A 16,020-nucleotide genomic window follows, 5' to 3' on the forward strand; every position below is an offset into this window, starting at 1 on the left:
AGAAATTTTTTTGTTGCAGTGTCAAATAGTTCTTGAAAAGTGGTGCTTGACAATACTGAGATTACAATACATGCCCGATACGTATGCACTGTGACTACACTACATGTAGTTTACTCAAAACGTCAACCATTAACACTAACTGGAGCAAGCCCAGATATTTCAGGTATCCGGCATGGGCACATGGAATACAAAATATCATTATTTGAGCATGACGTGCTCTTGTGCCTTTCCAGGCCATTGACCTCACTTCCCAACCTGTTCCAGCTGCTTGACCACTTTGGATCTGTCTCGGGATTCAAAATTAAGTTAACCAAGTTCATATCACTTAATCTAAATCTCCCGAAGGATGTAATAAAACTACTGCTGGTGAACTTTAACTTCTCCTGGCAGGAATACTTCCCCTACCTGGGAATTAATCTGACCAAATATTTTGACTCGGGTTGCAAGATGTCCCGTATATACAATGTTGCTCCCTTTTACACCCCCTGTTCCGTTGTCCTGGGAACTCATGTATGGACAGCTAAATATTTGAAGTCAGTGGCTGGAGGCACAAAATAGAGAGGCATAGCGCCTGCAAGCAGGATCAGAGGATGACGGGATCGGAGGAAGGCAGGGACGGAAGATGGAGGAGAATGGATGAGGCAACAGAGGAGAGCAGGGTCAGAGCCCGCCGACCCGGAAGTCAATGACAACTTGCAGTCCACAGAAAATGTAAAACAAATATATAATCGCCGCGCTTCTCCATGTAAGGAGCATGCAGCTGGCGAAGGGATTGGCCATACACATGTGAAAAACAGACAGTGAATCCCTGCGCTTCTCCCTTTGGGATAGCAATAAATGGGGAATATATCTACTATATATGGTGTAAAAATCTATAAGATAAAGGAGACTTTTGGTTTACATCCTTTGATCAAATAATGCCAAGCCTGCATTATTGCATTATTTGATCAAAGGATGCAAACCAAAAGTCTCCTTTATCTTAAAGGATTTTTACACCATATATTCCCCATTTATTGCAATCCCAAAGGGAGAAGCGCAGGGATTCACTTTCTGTTTTTCACAACTTGCGGTGTTTGCCGCCAGGACTGGACTCCAACCACAGATAAGAAGACCTTGAGCTGCTGGTGGAAGGTTGAGAGATGAATTGGTTGGGGGGGAGACAAGTTTTTTTTTTGGGGGGGGGGCGGAGATATGGATGGGGTGCTGGGGGAAATGAGAGATGGATAAGGGGAGTGGGGAGAGGTTGAGAGATGAACATGTCAAGTTTTCAGGATATCCCTGCTTTAGCACAGGTAGCTCAATCAGACGAAGACTGAGCCACCTTTGCTAAAGCAGGGATATCCTGAAAACCTGACCTGTTGGGTGGTCTTGAGAACTGGAGTTGAGCACCCCATGCTCTAGTTACATTTTACATCTCTTTGTTTGACTGTCTGTTTTATCCTGAAGTCTTCATAAGTGACCAGCTTTATTGGTGTGCCGTATCTGCATAAGTATGTAGTACTATCTAAATATACGGTTTATTGAATGGGGGGATGCTTATTGACTCTCGTGAACAACACATCACAACTCAGCACATGTATTACTAAAGCTTATTTGGGGTCTGTGGTTATCTTGCAGGGCATTTTTCCCTGTTCGATTTCCAAGATTTCAAAACAAGATCAAAGAGTATGTTTGTTGCCTACTAAAAAATCAGAAATGATCGCGTAATTTTGCAAAGGCACTCTGCAAAATGTAGATCTCGATATAAAAAAATAGTGGCTTATTATGCAGAAAACGCAAACACTAATTTTGGTGGACGTCTTCAACATAGAACTAACAATGTGTTTACAATACTTAAAACTACTATGAATGAATGCTTGGAGGGAATTGGGTGTCCAGCACATGTGCTGCACAACACAATGCAGTCCGCATCTGATGTACTCTCGACCCCTAGGCACCTAGCTCTGTCTGCCGCCTCCTTGCTGCCGCCCTGCTTCTCCATTGGAATCCCAGTGTGAAATGACGCCGCGGACGTCACCAATGTGACGTCGCATGGCGTTGCCATGGAAATTTGGCATTGTGACGTCATTTGACGCTGCGATTCCAAAGGAGATGCAGAGTGGCAGCACGAAGGCGGTCGACAGAGCCAAGTGCCTTCCCATTAGGTTCGATAGGCCTGAGAGCACGGCAAAAGCACAGGGGGGTGGACATTTTGCCACCCCCAAATTTTGCTGCCTTATTTCCGGATCCAATGGGAAATCTGACACTGCTCTCGACTGATGTTGAAGTAATAGTTGTGAAACTTAATTCGTAATTCAGCATCTGCAGTTCAAACTGAGCATTTGAAGGATTTTTGCCAGTTTGTCAGCGTACAGTATCAGTCAATCCTTTCGCACTCAAAGACACGCCGGCTTTCTTTAGCAAATGCAGTGGAAAGGATTATCAATCTTTTTTGAAGCAGAAAAGTCCTATTTTTTGATCTGAAGACAAAGTTCCAAAAATTCTGGGGAACTTTTTCACGGGCTGATTGAGTGAAGCTTACCTGCACCTGGTCCATTGTCTGCTGAGTGTCTTCAACAGGAAGATCCTTCAAATTGAAGGGGGAGAGAAAAGTTTAATGGAAGTGTTATGTATTTTAAAGGAGACTGATGAATGCATTGAAAGCAACATTCCTACCTTTAAGTGATGAAGCCATTTTAAACAGGGATGTCATGGCAACTAAGTTGCAGTCAGAAGCAAAAGATTTCTATCAGACAGGCTACAATTATCTCATGAATTGGATAACACCGCTGGAACACTTTGACACATTTTGATGGATGTTGCTTGTCACCAGTGGCAGATTTCCCATGAGGTCCGATAGCGGCAAAATTTGGGAGTGGCATACATTGGCGCTTGAAGCCTGCACATGCACGATCAGCATTTGCTAGTCGCACGTGCGCATGGGCAGCCAGCAACGTAGCGTCACATGCCATCCCGTTGGCATGGCAATGGGATGGTGTGGCGTCAAATGACGCTGAAGGTGGAGGGCGGCACCAGGTAAATGCCTAAAGGCGGCATATTTTAAAATCCGCCATTGCTTGTCACAGCTAGGCCTCTTACCAACCTCTGACCCAAAGTCCAAAGAGGTACCCGTTATCAGGGGCTCTTTCCCTCAGTACGGGGCTAGGATGGTGTCCGTGGGGTGCATCCTCTGGCGCGTTCCAGGGTCTGCTGCTTCCTGGAATAGAGGGTCTGGTTCCCTGGGATCCCTCTGTGATCAGCACACACCTCCTTAGTGCTAGAGAGATTCCTCAGTGAAAGAGAACCACATGCAGTTTGTGCAGCACACTGTTAAACCTGCTTGATGAGCCTGGTGGAGACTGGATAATTGACTCTAGCTGAATGTGGCCAGGTCTCCCTCTGCCCCCCCACTCCCACCCACCCCCCCCACCCCCCACCCCCCAGGCTTCCTCTTACCTCCTCTGTGGCGGGGCAGGCGAGCACCGCTGGAGTTTGCGGAGGACCCGCCTATAGGCTGGGGAGATGGCGGTGAGGCATGCAGGGTGCCGCCATCTTAGAAATAGCCGCGCAGTAGCACAAATGGAGCGGTGGCCATTACCTGATAGGGCTCCACGGGGACTACAAGCCCCATCATGCACAGGGGCTGGGGCTCAGGTGCTACAGCTATGCCAATAGGGCTGCGAGGATCCCCTGCTCCAGAGAATGATACATTTGGCGCACTGCGAGCCATGCCAGTCGGAGCTGGGACAAGGAAAAGTAGGGTGTGTGTGCAGGGTTCTGTGGCCCCTGCACTAGGCCAGAGACCCCCATAGGCCCCAGCTAGGCCCCGACTTCCCTAAGCTTGTGGTTGCTGCAGGGACAAGCCCATTAAATAGGGACACTGTCCCTGGAGTGCCAAGTGTGAGGGACACAGCCAGGACATGGTGGCGAACTGGCTATCTGGTGGTCTGGGACCAGATTACCCCACAGATAAGAGACTCTCTTCATGGTGGGACCCTCCAGCTGGACACCACCCCACGTGGAGGCGGACTCATCGCTGACGACAATGGCGTGGGACGGATGGCCCCTTTATCTTCAGTCGGCGCTACCGGGTCCTGGAGTACCCGTCAGGTATCGCACCTACAAATGCACCAACTTTAACACAGGTTGTGGGCAACACTGTCACACACACATTGGGTGGGTTGAATCTTGTGGACACCACGGCGGTTGGGTGCCCAGGGGCACCTCAGTACTTTGGGGAAATATCCCATCCAAGTGTGGACACTGTGTTGGACGGCACTGTGGGGTTACGGCCGTGTGTGGCCTATGTGGTGTGGGTGGTATATTGTTCTTCCTTGTTTCATATGCATGCTTTAAACTGTTATCTATATCTATGTGTGTATTATTGCATTGGGTCCTGTGACGGGGTTATCCAACATAGCAGGATCCCGCACAGGTGGAGGCGCTGTCACCAGACGGATCATGCACACTCCAGGCTCCCAGCAGCGGAGGTTCAGGCCTCCTGTGAGCCATAGGTAACGCACCACCCACCAGTAGCCGCCACATCTCCCATAGGGTGGAGGAAACTGCGCTACATGAATTAACCAGCTCCCTGCTGGACTCATCAGCTACACACAGGCTTTATGTTGCCTTTTTAAAGATCGGAAAGGCCCTGTCACACCCACATACATTTTTTTTAAGTTTTATTTTAGCTAATAGACATTGAGTGACTTGAAGCTTTACTCTTTTTTGTATTAAAAGCCAGGGAAATAAAGGAGCCTCTTATACTGTACATGCTTTGTGTGCTTCTTAAACAAAAGAGAAAGCGACGGTAACACTTCCGACATTGACTTTAAAGTAGTTATTGTGACTATTGAGAATTTCTTCATTGACACCTAGGGAGCTGAGCAAAAAGTCAATTAACCTTCACATTGAGGTTGAGGAGAGCCTGCTCTAGAGGGATAAATCAAACTGAACCGGGGCATGGTCGGACCACGTGATAGAACCGATAATAGAATTTGGAATGGATGCAATGATGTCTTGGCTAACTAAAAAGTAATCAAGTCTGGAGTATGTGCCATGAGGAGAGGAGTAGAATGTCTCTCTGACCTTGATTTTGCACCCTCGAGATGTCAATCGGGGGGAAATTCTTGATTAAATATTTTTGACTGAGGGTCTGTGATGACCTGGAGTTAACGACTTATCCATCTCTGGATTCAAGACTAAATTAAAGTCACTGCCAACAATCACTGATTTAGGATTCAAGTCTCTTACCTGGGTGAAGACATTTTGTAGAAACTCGTCTTGTTTATCTTTTGGGGCATATGTGTTTGATTTGATATTTTTAACCTGGAACGGGGCATCATGTTTAAGGAGAATAGCTAGCCCTGCTTTCCTACTAGTACCATAGGCGAAGAACACTTTGGGGAAATGTTCATTAAAGAGGGTGGAAGGATCCTGCCCTCGAAAATGAGTTTCTTGAATTAATATAATGTCCGACCTTTAACCTCTTAAACTTCAAGTGGGAGAGTCACCTCTTCTGGTTAGTGAGACCCTTCACACATTAAAAGAAATAAATATTAATATTGATTGTACCTGGATACTCATTCTAATGATAACGGGAGATGGCCTTTTGGTATATATTGACTTATCCAAAACTGGATATATATCATCTTCGAATCCTTAGATATCTTCCCATTGAGGAGAGGGGTGAGATTGGTGGCAGGAGAGTAAATAGGTCCGGGACCAGAAAGATTAAGAGCCTTTCACAGTAAGAGGGTGTTTATCATTGGAAACGCTTTCAGGAATATTCCTTATACGAAGATTTTGTCTCTGTTCAAAGATCTCAAAATTATCAATTGTGTTTTTTAGAGGGAAGATTTCTGCATTCAACTTTATTATCTCATCACCAGTAGCCGCATGCTATGGCAGCGACTCATCCATCTTGTTCTCCTTTCACCATCTTGTTTGTCCTTTCTCCTAGAGCATTTAGGTCGAGAATTGCTTTCTGCCATTCTTGCTGAAAAGTTTCTTGTAATATTCTTAATAAGTACCTCTAGGTCGTTCTTTGTGATTTGCTGATACTCCTCTCTGTCAGGCTTGGGCTGCGGCCAGGCAGGGAGCGGGCGCTCGTGCGCTGCGACCCTGCTCGGCCGGGCGATTGTGGCCGGCTAGGTGCACACATGAGGGGGCATGTCGGGGGGTGCAGCCAAGACATCACAGAGCTGGTTCGCCCTCATTGGGCAAACTGCTCACGTGATGCGCGAGCGGCAAATTCAAATTTGCTTGCTTGGCAAGCAGGTAAGCGCCATGCATGCTCATGCGCTTGCTCACGCTGGCCACACACATTCCCGCAATGTGTTTCATCACGGCCATCGTGAGCGCGCCCGCCCGCTCAGCGCCACCCTGGCCGAGGCTTTGGAGTCTGAGGACATGCAGGAGGAAGAGCGGGAAGAGCCGCCATTTCCCTCCTCAGGCACAATCTGCTCACTCCGCTGAAAGAATCGGGACACCTCTTGGGTACCCGATTTCTTGTGTTTGGGAGGCATCTCTCTTTACTCCAGGATCCTTCCGATGCCTGGACCAGTGTTTGTGTCATTTGTCCGTGTGTGTTTTTCGGCTTCTGCGGCCGCGTGCCCCGCGAGATATAAACTCACGCTGCTATCCACTCCGAAAACAAGCATGCACCCCCCTACACTAGTTTAAACTGAATAACTTGCATTGAATTAGGAATTACTCACGCATACTATTTATTTTAATTGAAAGCTTCTCTATTATGATAAGTTGAGGCATGTCTATGATGTAAGAACATTGAGATCTTATTAGTGATGTCATCATGTTGTAGGTGTTGTAAAGTTGCAAGATACAAGGTGGCCAGAAAATATAAGCAAATAATATTATTTTACATGAACTGATTACGTATAATTCAACAGCAATTGTCTCAGACACAGATTAGTGTAAGGTTTGCATTTTGTGTTTTACTCCCATTTCTGTCTGAGTATTTTAACTTGGGAAAGTTGTGGACATGAATTTCTGTTCAGATCTGTGTTTGCTTATCATTACTTGCCCTTGTTGCTTCCTTAAATAGCTTGAAATAATTATTTGGGCTATTTTCCAGTTGCTTACTGTGCAGATTTACATGTATTTATAGTTGACTTGTTTATTTAACCTGCCCTGATCAAGGACCTTCTCTTTCATAAGAAATACATCACTGCATTCTGTACATTGGATTCTAGTTGGAAATAAATCATTTAACAACACACTATAACAAAAAAAGCAATTTAATACTGTTCGAATGTAATTAACCCTAAAAGAGCTACGTAATAAAAAAATAGCATAGTTATTGCCTTTGCAGTAAAAAAATGAGTGACTAGAAATATGTTGTCAATGCAGAATAATTATTTAAAATGCTAGTTTGGGGAAACACTATTAATACAAATATATTTATTTCTCAGTTATGATCACTACATCTTTGGAATATATGGAAAATATACCAGGGGGAGAACAGTGTCCCAATATATCATTTTATTATTAACTAGGCCTTCAGTGGTTTCTTGGTTTGCCTAGAACAAAAACTGCAGACAATGCTGCATCGCCTTTTTACATACATAGCAACATCCTTACTTACTTCATCCTGCGCTCCTTTATGTCATACAGTAGCTCTTATCTCTTACTGCTTCTAAACCAAGGTACTATGTGGAGACATCCAGGAAGATGTCGCAGTGCTACAATCAACTGAATATCTTCCATGGGAAAAATCTTCCTGGTCTAATAGACATCTTCATTTATTACCTTCTTTCAACTATTTGAACCCAGTCATAAAAACATATCAATCCTTTTCTTTCCCTCCCATAAACCAAACACTCTATTTGCTTAAGTACTAGTACTTCCACCTCTAATTATAAAGTGATTCTTCCAGAGATGTTACAGGAGCTTATCCAGCTCTGAGAGATCCCATGAGTATTGTTGTCTTGTGCCTCACAGGAGACACAAATAAATACATGATACGCATATGTTTTCTGGTTTAAATGATATGCAATTGATCCATTAAAAAAAAAATCAGATAGATCAGAATATTTTTAAATACTTTTAATAATTGTAATATTTCTATGGTAAACAAATGTTCTGTATAGGTTTTACAGTGTTTACTACATCTCTTAAGGAACCAAACTGTTTGTGTAACATTTCAGCCACTTTTCCTTTCTTCATCCTTAATCTACAACTGGACCATGTGTGTATCGAAACACCACTGTGAAATGCCTTGCTGGCCCCTGTAGCAAAGAAATGATATAATGTAAGTGTGACGGAGTAAGATATCCCCAAACAATTGAATTTAGAGACATTTGATTAGATATGAATTATAAATGACTATGTATACGGAAATAAATCGTTAAAACTTTCACTTTAAGGGTATTTGGACTTTTTTTTTACAATTTGTTTGGATTAAGTGGTTTGTACGAGTAAAGACATTCATAGATATTCTTCTGAACAGTATTTATGGTAGTAAATGGAAATACACAGAAGTGAGAGTCCCCGAGCTTACTTAAATGATACTTTGAAACATCACCAAGGCCCATAAACCATCGGTCTAGGACATTTTGGTCTAGACCGATTCGCCGCTCACCTCTTCGCCGCCAGTTTATGTCCCTAACCTTACCCCTTATCCTAAACACCCTAATTTTAATCCCTAATACAAACACTATCCCCTACTCTTAAAACCTATCCCCTAATCCTAAACCCCTTACCCAAATCCTAACCCCTTACTCTAAGTCCCTTACACAAAGTCCCTTACCCTAAAATCCTAACCCCTTACCCTAAATCCCATACTTTAAGCCCGTTAACCTCTTACCTTAATTCCCTACCCTAAAAACCTCAACCTCATCCTAATTCCTTATCCTAAAAACCTTAACCCCTTACCCTAAACACCCTAACCTAAAAACCTAACCCATTACCCTAATTCCGTACTCTAAAAAACAAACCCCTGACCCTAAAGGTAGAAAAAACAGGATATTCAGCGCTCGTGCTGTGTGATGGTGTGGATGATCCCTTTGCAGCATGTACATAAAGCGTCTCCCCAGAAACTCTCAAATCTAGGTGAACCCCCCTTAAAAAGGAGGGAGGGCACCCTGAAATACAAGATAATAAAAAATGCACAAATGCGCACCAGGGATTACTCCTGACGAAGTACTTGGTACGAAACGCGTAGAGGTCACGACAGGTCATCCTGCGCGTGTATGCTGGTAAGCTGAGACGGAGCCTGCAGGAGACAGCAGCGTTTTTTTCCATCTCCGCGGTGCTGAGATCCGGATCCTGTGCAGCCACCGCGAGTCTGCTGACTGTCTCAGTGTGAGTGTCCGTTTCCCCTTGCCAGTGCCCAACCTTATGGCGGTTTCTATACAAATCTGTTGATAGGTTGTTTTCATGTTTGTTTTTTTCTTTCATGTGTTTTTATATAAATTTTACTGTATTTGTATACTGTGCAGCTTAGGGTTTAGTCACCATCAGGTATTCACCTGGGTAGTACTAGCCGTCCAGCTGCACAGCTGTTCTGAGGTGGGGTTGGATCCCCTCAGAGTTTGTGTGTATTTTTAATAAATTACCTTCCACTAATCCCTGGTGCGCATTTGTGCATTTTTCATTACCCTGACCCTAAAACTGCTATCCTTAACCCCCCACCCTAACCGCTAAAACTCCTTAAATTAACTTCCCTTATTGGCAAAGCGGCCGGCGGCTGAGTGTCCAGCGGCGGAGCGGCTTCGACGAAGGGTCCCTCTGCGGCAAGACGCCGGCGGAGACTTGGTGGCGGTGAGATGGCCGCGACCACATGTCCGATTCCGTAAACCATAACCTTAGTCCTCTCATTCACACAGATTGACATTGTTTTCACATAGTAGCTGCTAGTGGAGATGGGACTGTGAGGTTTTCTGAAACATTACACACATGCTTACTGTATCGTTCCCCAGTGTTTATGCATTATGTCGTTTGATGCTGTAATCCAGCGGTGTGCAAACTAGGGGGCTGGGGGCGCGAAACTGCCTGCTGGGGGCGCGCGGTTTACAGAGGCCCCGCACGCTTCCCGAAGGCACTTAAATTAATTCCCGGCGGAGCTGCAGGGCCTCTAAACCTTTACTTACCTTGGCTCCACACACGTCGCCATGGCAACGTGGCGTCAAATGACACCTGGTGGTCATGTTGCCATGGCAACACGATGTCATGACGCCAGAGCCAAGGTAAGTAGGGGTGAGGGGGGGGGGGCAAAGGGGTGAGGTGACCGCCGGCAGGGGGGAGCAGGGAAAAAAGTTTTCACCCCCCTGCTCTAATCCAGCGGTGCGCAGGGGGAAAAGATTGTGCCCCCTGCTCTAATCTGATGTATCAAACTTGGGCAAAAAAGTTCTTGCACTCTTTATAGGCAATAAAAATATTTTAAATGACTTTTAAAAGTTTTCTACCAATGTTTTTAAACATTGTATCTTGAATGTTAGGGTGCAGTGTACTGTCCTTATCTTTCACTTGTCGTGACCCTCTATTTACAGTTGGTTTTAGTTAACCTGCACATGAGAAGTGAATAATTCTGACTTGATTGAAATAAACCAAATAAGAAGGACAATTATAGCCCTGGATTCCCAAACTGGAAACTTACCGGCATACAAAAATTGCTTACAATTGCTTTTTTTTCCCCCAAACGTTTTTATTAGGCATATTTAGGTTTACATACATTGCGATACAATTATGGCCTAATACAATAAGATTTTTCCTTATTTAATTAGTTGGGGGGGTCGGGGTGACACCCCTGGGGGTATGACCCCGGGTACCACGGCATGGTCCAGAGGCCTGGATAGGAGGAAAAAGAGTGAGAAAGGAAAAAGAGGTGTTGGGGGGATAAGGTGGGGGGGTTAGAGGGGGAGGGGAGTGTTCCCTCCCTACATTTGCTTTTTTAAAGGGATGAATCCATTTGTTTTTAAATATTAATAATAATAATAATAATAGCATGTTCTTGTATAGCGCTGCTAGTTTTACAGAGACATTTTGCAGGCACGGGTCCCTGCCCCGTGGAGCTTACAATCTATGTTTTTGGTGCCTGAGGCACAGGGAGATAAGGTAACTTGCCCATGGTCACAAAGAGCTGACACCGGGAATGAAACCAGGCTCCCCTGCTTCACACTCAGTGCCAGTCAGTGTCTTGACTCACTGAACCACTCCTTCTATTAGACATATCACTGTCATTAGCTCCATTTGGTTTTATGTGTCACTGCACCTTTATTGGAGAGGGCTTAATCAACATTATTGTATCTTTAATAATCTGTGAAGATGTTTGTAGCCAGCAAAATGGTAGCGTTTCAGTAGGATCTCAGCTTTAAACAATGCCGTTCACAGCAGGATAATCGTGTGCTCTGTTCTGCCACACAACATACAGTAACTGAGGCATGTCATTTATTTACAGTAAAGTTCTGTGGCTGAGAGAAGCTTCATGTGACCGTCATTAACCCTTCACTGCTCGAAGAGCCAAGCAATACATTGACCTCTAGCCCCAAAGGGATTTAAGTTGCACTCCCTTCTACGCATGGTAAAAACATGTATTCATACAAGTCCACGTATCGCAGGAACTGCTACACTCACCCGATCAATCTCCTAGTCCTTTCAGCGGAAATATCTTCAGTGGTGCTGGTAAGGAGAAAGGCAGTGACCCGATGCCCAAAATCACATCAATAAATCCACAGCTTCCCTCCGCACACAGTACAAACTTGTATCCAACACAAGTAATGCAAATAGTAGTTGCTTGTAATTGCAGAGATATATAAAGCACTTGTGTTCTCTGCAGTTAAAAAGCAACTTCTATTTGCATTAGGCTGAGTCCATGCTCCCTGCTTGCTCGCTGAGGCGCGCTGAGGCTCAGGGAAAGCGGGTGCTTTCCCTGGCCTTGCGATTGCTTACCGCACGCGCCGTCAGCGGGCCTGCAGGGGGCGGGCGCGTCACTGGCCGGGGGCGTGTCGGTGGGCGGGCCAGTGACGTCACGGAGCTGGTTCGCCCTCATTGGGCGAACCGCTCACGTGACCGGCCTGTCTCGCCGGCAAGCGGGGGAATTTTAAATTCCCCTAAGACCTGCGCTTCCGCAAGCGCGCGGAAGCGCAGGTGAGCCCCTACTAAAGCCGCTCTAATTGCGGCTGTAGGGGCTCAGTGCTGAGCGGGAGCGCGCCTCAGCGCGCTTCCGCCAGCAAGCAAGTAACATGGCCGAGGCCTTACTTGTGCAGGATACAAGTTTGTACTGTGTGTGGGGGAGAGCTGTGGATTTATTCAAAGAAGTATACCAGAGAACTATATGAGAGCTGTCAAGGTCCAAGGATTACATTCAAATAAGGTCTTAGGGTCTCAACATTTTAATAGAAAAGTTCTAACTCCATAACCATCCTCACAATTTCCCTTAGATGTCTGTGAGTGGGGTTACAGGCTCTGTACTTCTTTAACCCAGGCTGTGCTGAAAAGCTGTGCAATACGGCAGGTATAAGGTTATAGGGATCCATGTTAAAATGGATGAGAAGCAAAAAGTGACACTGTGTGCTCATTTGCATGTTATTTCCAAGAAGCCCTGGCTGCTGTGAAAGCACTGTATGCTAAGAGATAATGGGGAAAGGCAGGGTTGGAGACCTGTCTGAGACATGTGAATGTGCTCACATGTGGTATTTGTATTTGCTGAACTCCATATAATAAAGTCAGAAATTACAATATAAAGATAAAATAAGGATGGGTGACATCTGATGTTATCTTGTCTACATCCTTGATCTCCAACTAAACCAGATGAGCTGATTTATAGTAGCAGACGCCAGACACAAATATTTTGCTCGTTGTTTTGAGACATTACACAACCTCTTAGCAAAGAGATACATGGAATTCTGAGACATCAGTGAGAAATAGGGATAGTGGATGAGAAGTGACCTCACCTGTCTCTTTGTAATGTATGTAGCAATGTTCTTTGTACTTAGTAAACATTTTCAATTGTGATTATAGGAGGACAAGGAGTGGCAAAGTCACTGGTCTTCAAAATCCCTAAATCACTAACAGTCATCACACCCTCTAAAGCAGGATCTCACTCAACTGGGTGACCATCTTTAAATTGGCCAGTTACTAATGCACTGTACTCTGTATTAATTCTAAGTAAAGTGTGTGAAATAGAGCATTCACACTAGATCCCAAGTTGATTGCACTCAGAGTACATGAGGTATTTAAGTACGACTTAATCAGTCACAGGATTCAAATATTCCCAGAGAGGAAGTATATAAAACACCTCATAGGTACCATTAACATATAGGTAATCCAAAAGCTAGGGTATATACCAAAAATATCAATACGGAAAACAAAAAAGTGTTAATAAACAACGACGCAAGTTATGAACATATGTGCAGTGATGTTTAAAATCCCCAAAGGTGAGGCGGCTATAATGTTCTGCGTAATTGTATAGGTAAGTACTAATACTAGTAGTTAAGTACTAGTACTAGTAGTGTGTATGTGCTAGTGTCCAGGGCAATTGAGTATATCTTTTAAAGGTACAATTACAAAAAGACATCCCCGGCGCTAGTACTTTACAAACGCAATTAATATTGCACTATTTGACGAAAATAGTCCACCACAAATGTCCACAAATAAGTGTCAATTTGAAATGCTGCCATCCTGGGTCTTTGCTGGTTAAAGATCCTCTTATTCGGAAAGGTCAATCAAGATACACCTGTATCTGACGCAGCTGATAGAAGCTGTGCTTTAGCCCACGTCTCTCACCGCTCCACGAACCCCACGTGTTGCTGTGTACTGAACTCCGTCGCTGTGCTCCCGCACACAGCTCCAATCAGTGTCCCCAGAATAAACAGAAGGGAAAGACAGGGCAAATCTACGAAGCTTTAATTAAAATACAACAATACACAAAGATACACTTACATTGTATCCTGGTTAAAATGTGACACTTATGCCGTCCGCTACATGTGCCGGCTGAGGCCTCGTTCAGGGTGCTGGCTTCGGAGGGAGGGCGTGCTGACGTGCTTGCTGCAGTGAGAAACAAAGTATTCAATTTGAATACTTGTTGTCAGGGTAGCAACTGCCCTGCCTCCGAAGCCAGGAGTTGACGCTGACGACAGTTTCAGTAAACGAAAATTTCGTTTTTTGGAACTGCAGCAGCATCACAGGGACCCAGGCAGCCAATGAAATCATTCTTCAGAATGATTTCAAGACTGCAACACTGATCCCTGCTCTCTGTCTGTGACCGGGAGGATTAGCATGTGACGTCAAAGACACGCCCACTGAACGACAGAACGCTGGGGCTGTCGGCAGGGGATGATCGGACGTCTCCTAGAAAAGTAACGCGCGCTCTCGCGGACGCGCGCCCTCCATATCCCAAAGCAGGCACCCTGAACGAGCCCTGAGTCTCAGTTGCTGCGCGTCTGCCCTTGCGCTCCCTAGTTGCGGGTCGCCGGGCGTGCACCAATGACGTGACTCTGAGGCTCGCTGCACACTTCCTGGTTGGCAACGTGAATTGGCTCCTCCTCCCTACTAGTTTCGTGACAGCGTGTCACTTCCTCAGGGGGTTGTCATTTGTCATTTGATGCAACATTAGAGGTGAGGGGGGGCGCGACCGAGGAGGAGAGCAGGCAGGGGGGTGCAGCGCAAGGAGTTTGCGCACCCCTGCTCTATTTCACACACTTTGTTCCTAATATGTTATATATATTATCCCTTTGCACCACTGTACTTTCTTTATGATATTTTTACCTTCGGACTTACAGTAGGCTGAGCGGTTGGTCACATATAGTGGTTACACTTAGTTCTAAGTAAAATTACATTTCATAAATGAGGCAAGGACATTGATATGTTCTATGATTTCTATATATTTTAAAATAAACCACGAGCAAGTGGTATTTTAAATGGAATGAAGAAACCAAACACTTCTGTTAAGCTATTGAAGGATCCAAGGTTTTGTGGCATAAATTACTGAAACCTGATCCGTATGTCTGCTTCATTACTTATGAATAGCAGAGTATGCAGACCAAACTCAGTATAAACAAGCAATCTGCAAGGCCTTTTGGTTTTAAAGAAATGTGGGTTATTTATTTTTAGCTATAAATGTTGGAAACTAATTGAGTTAATTTTGATTGTTCTCTTCATAAAAAAAAAAGTTGGCATTATATTTTATTAGGATAATACTTCAAGGAGTAAAAAATAATGTAAATTCCACAATGATGTTGGGAAAGAGTAAGATGTAAAATAGCTTTAAAGGGGGTGTGGCCTGGACAGCGTACTGACTGCACGCCCCTAGATTGGGCTTCTCCGAGAAGTGGGAAACAGAGCACTGGAAACCATGCTTAAGACCCTCTTGCGGGCACTATTAGGTGGAAGAGTGCTTGGGGACCCTGCAGCCGGGCGACCGGGGACCCGATTGAGATGTGGATGAGCTCTGGGGGCACTTTGTCTGGCGGTGTGGGGGAAAAAAAATCAAGATGGCCGTCGTGACCGTGAGGCTGAGGCCCTCGCAGCAACAAAAGTAGGCCTGCAGAACTAGTACTGCAAGCAGAGTGGGCAAACTAAGCCAGGTTCGAGGACCTGGTGAAACCCACCCAACATCACCCCCAATCAGAGAAAGAGAACAGCTGAAGCAGACGGCGGGGGAGAGCATAGCGGTCTCTCTCATGTGAGGTGCCCATGCCGCAGCCCAGGATAGAACTCAAATATGCACCCCCCTTCCCTCAGCTGGCCTGAGGAGGAAACGAGGCCTCTGAGAATTGCTAAAACTGAGGAGGACAAACATAGAAAAACACACAACTCACTGAAGCTACAAAGTTAAATGAAAGCTGAATAAAAAACCTGCCGTAGCTGCACAGGAACAAACAGTTGGAAATGAATAAAGATTCAACAATAAATACTGCTAGAAACATAATATAGACAGGTGGAAAAAATCCCAAAGTGGGGACGTGACCCACTTCTTTCAATATAAGCAGACGCGCCCTACCAAACCCGATAAAGTCATGGTTCCACAGGTACCCTCAAGCTGTGACTCAGAATCCGACTCTGAAGATCATCCAATAACTT

Source organism: Ascaphus truei, chromosome 10, assembly GCF_040206685.1.
Source record: "Ascaphus truei isolate aAscTru1 chromosome 10, aAscTru1.hap1, whole genome shotgun sequence".
In the NCBI taxonomy this organism is placed as follows: domain Eukaryota; kingdom Metazoa; phylum Chordata; class Amphibia; order Anura; family Ascaphidae; genus Ascaphus; species Ascaphus truei.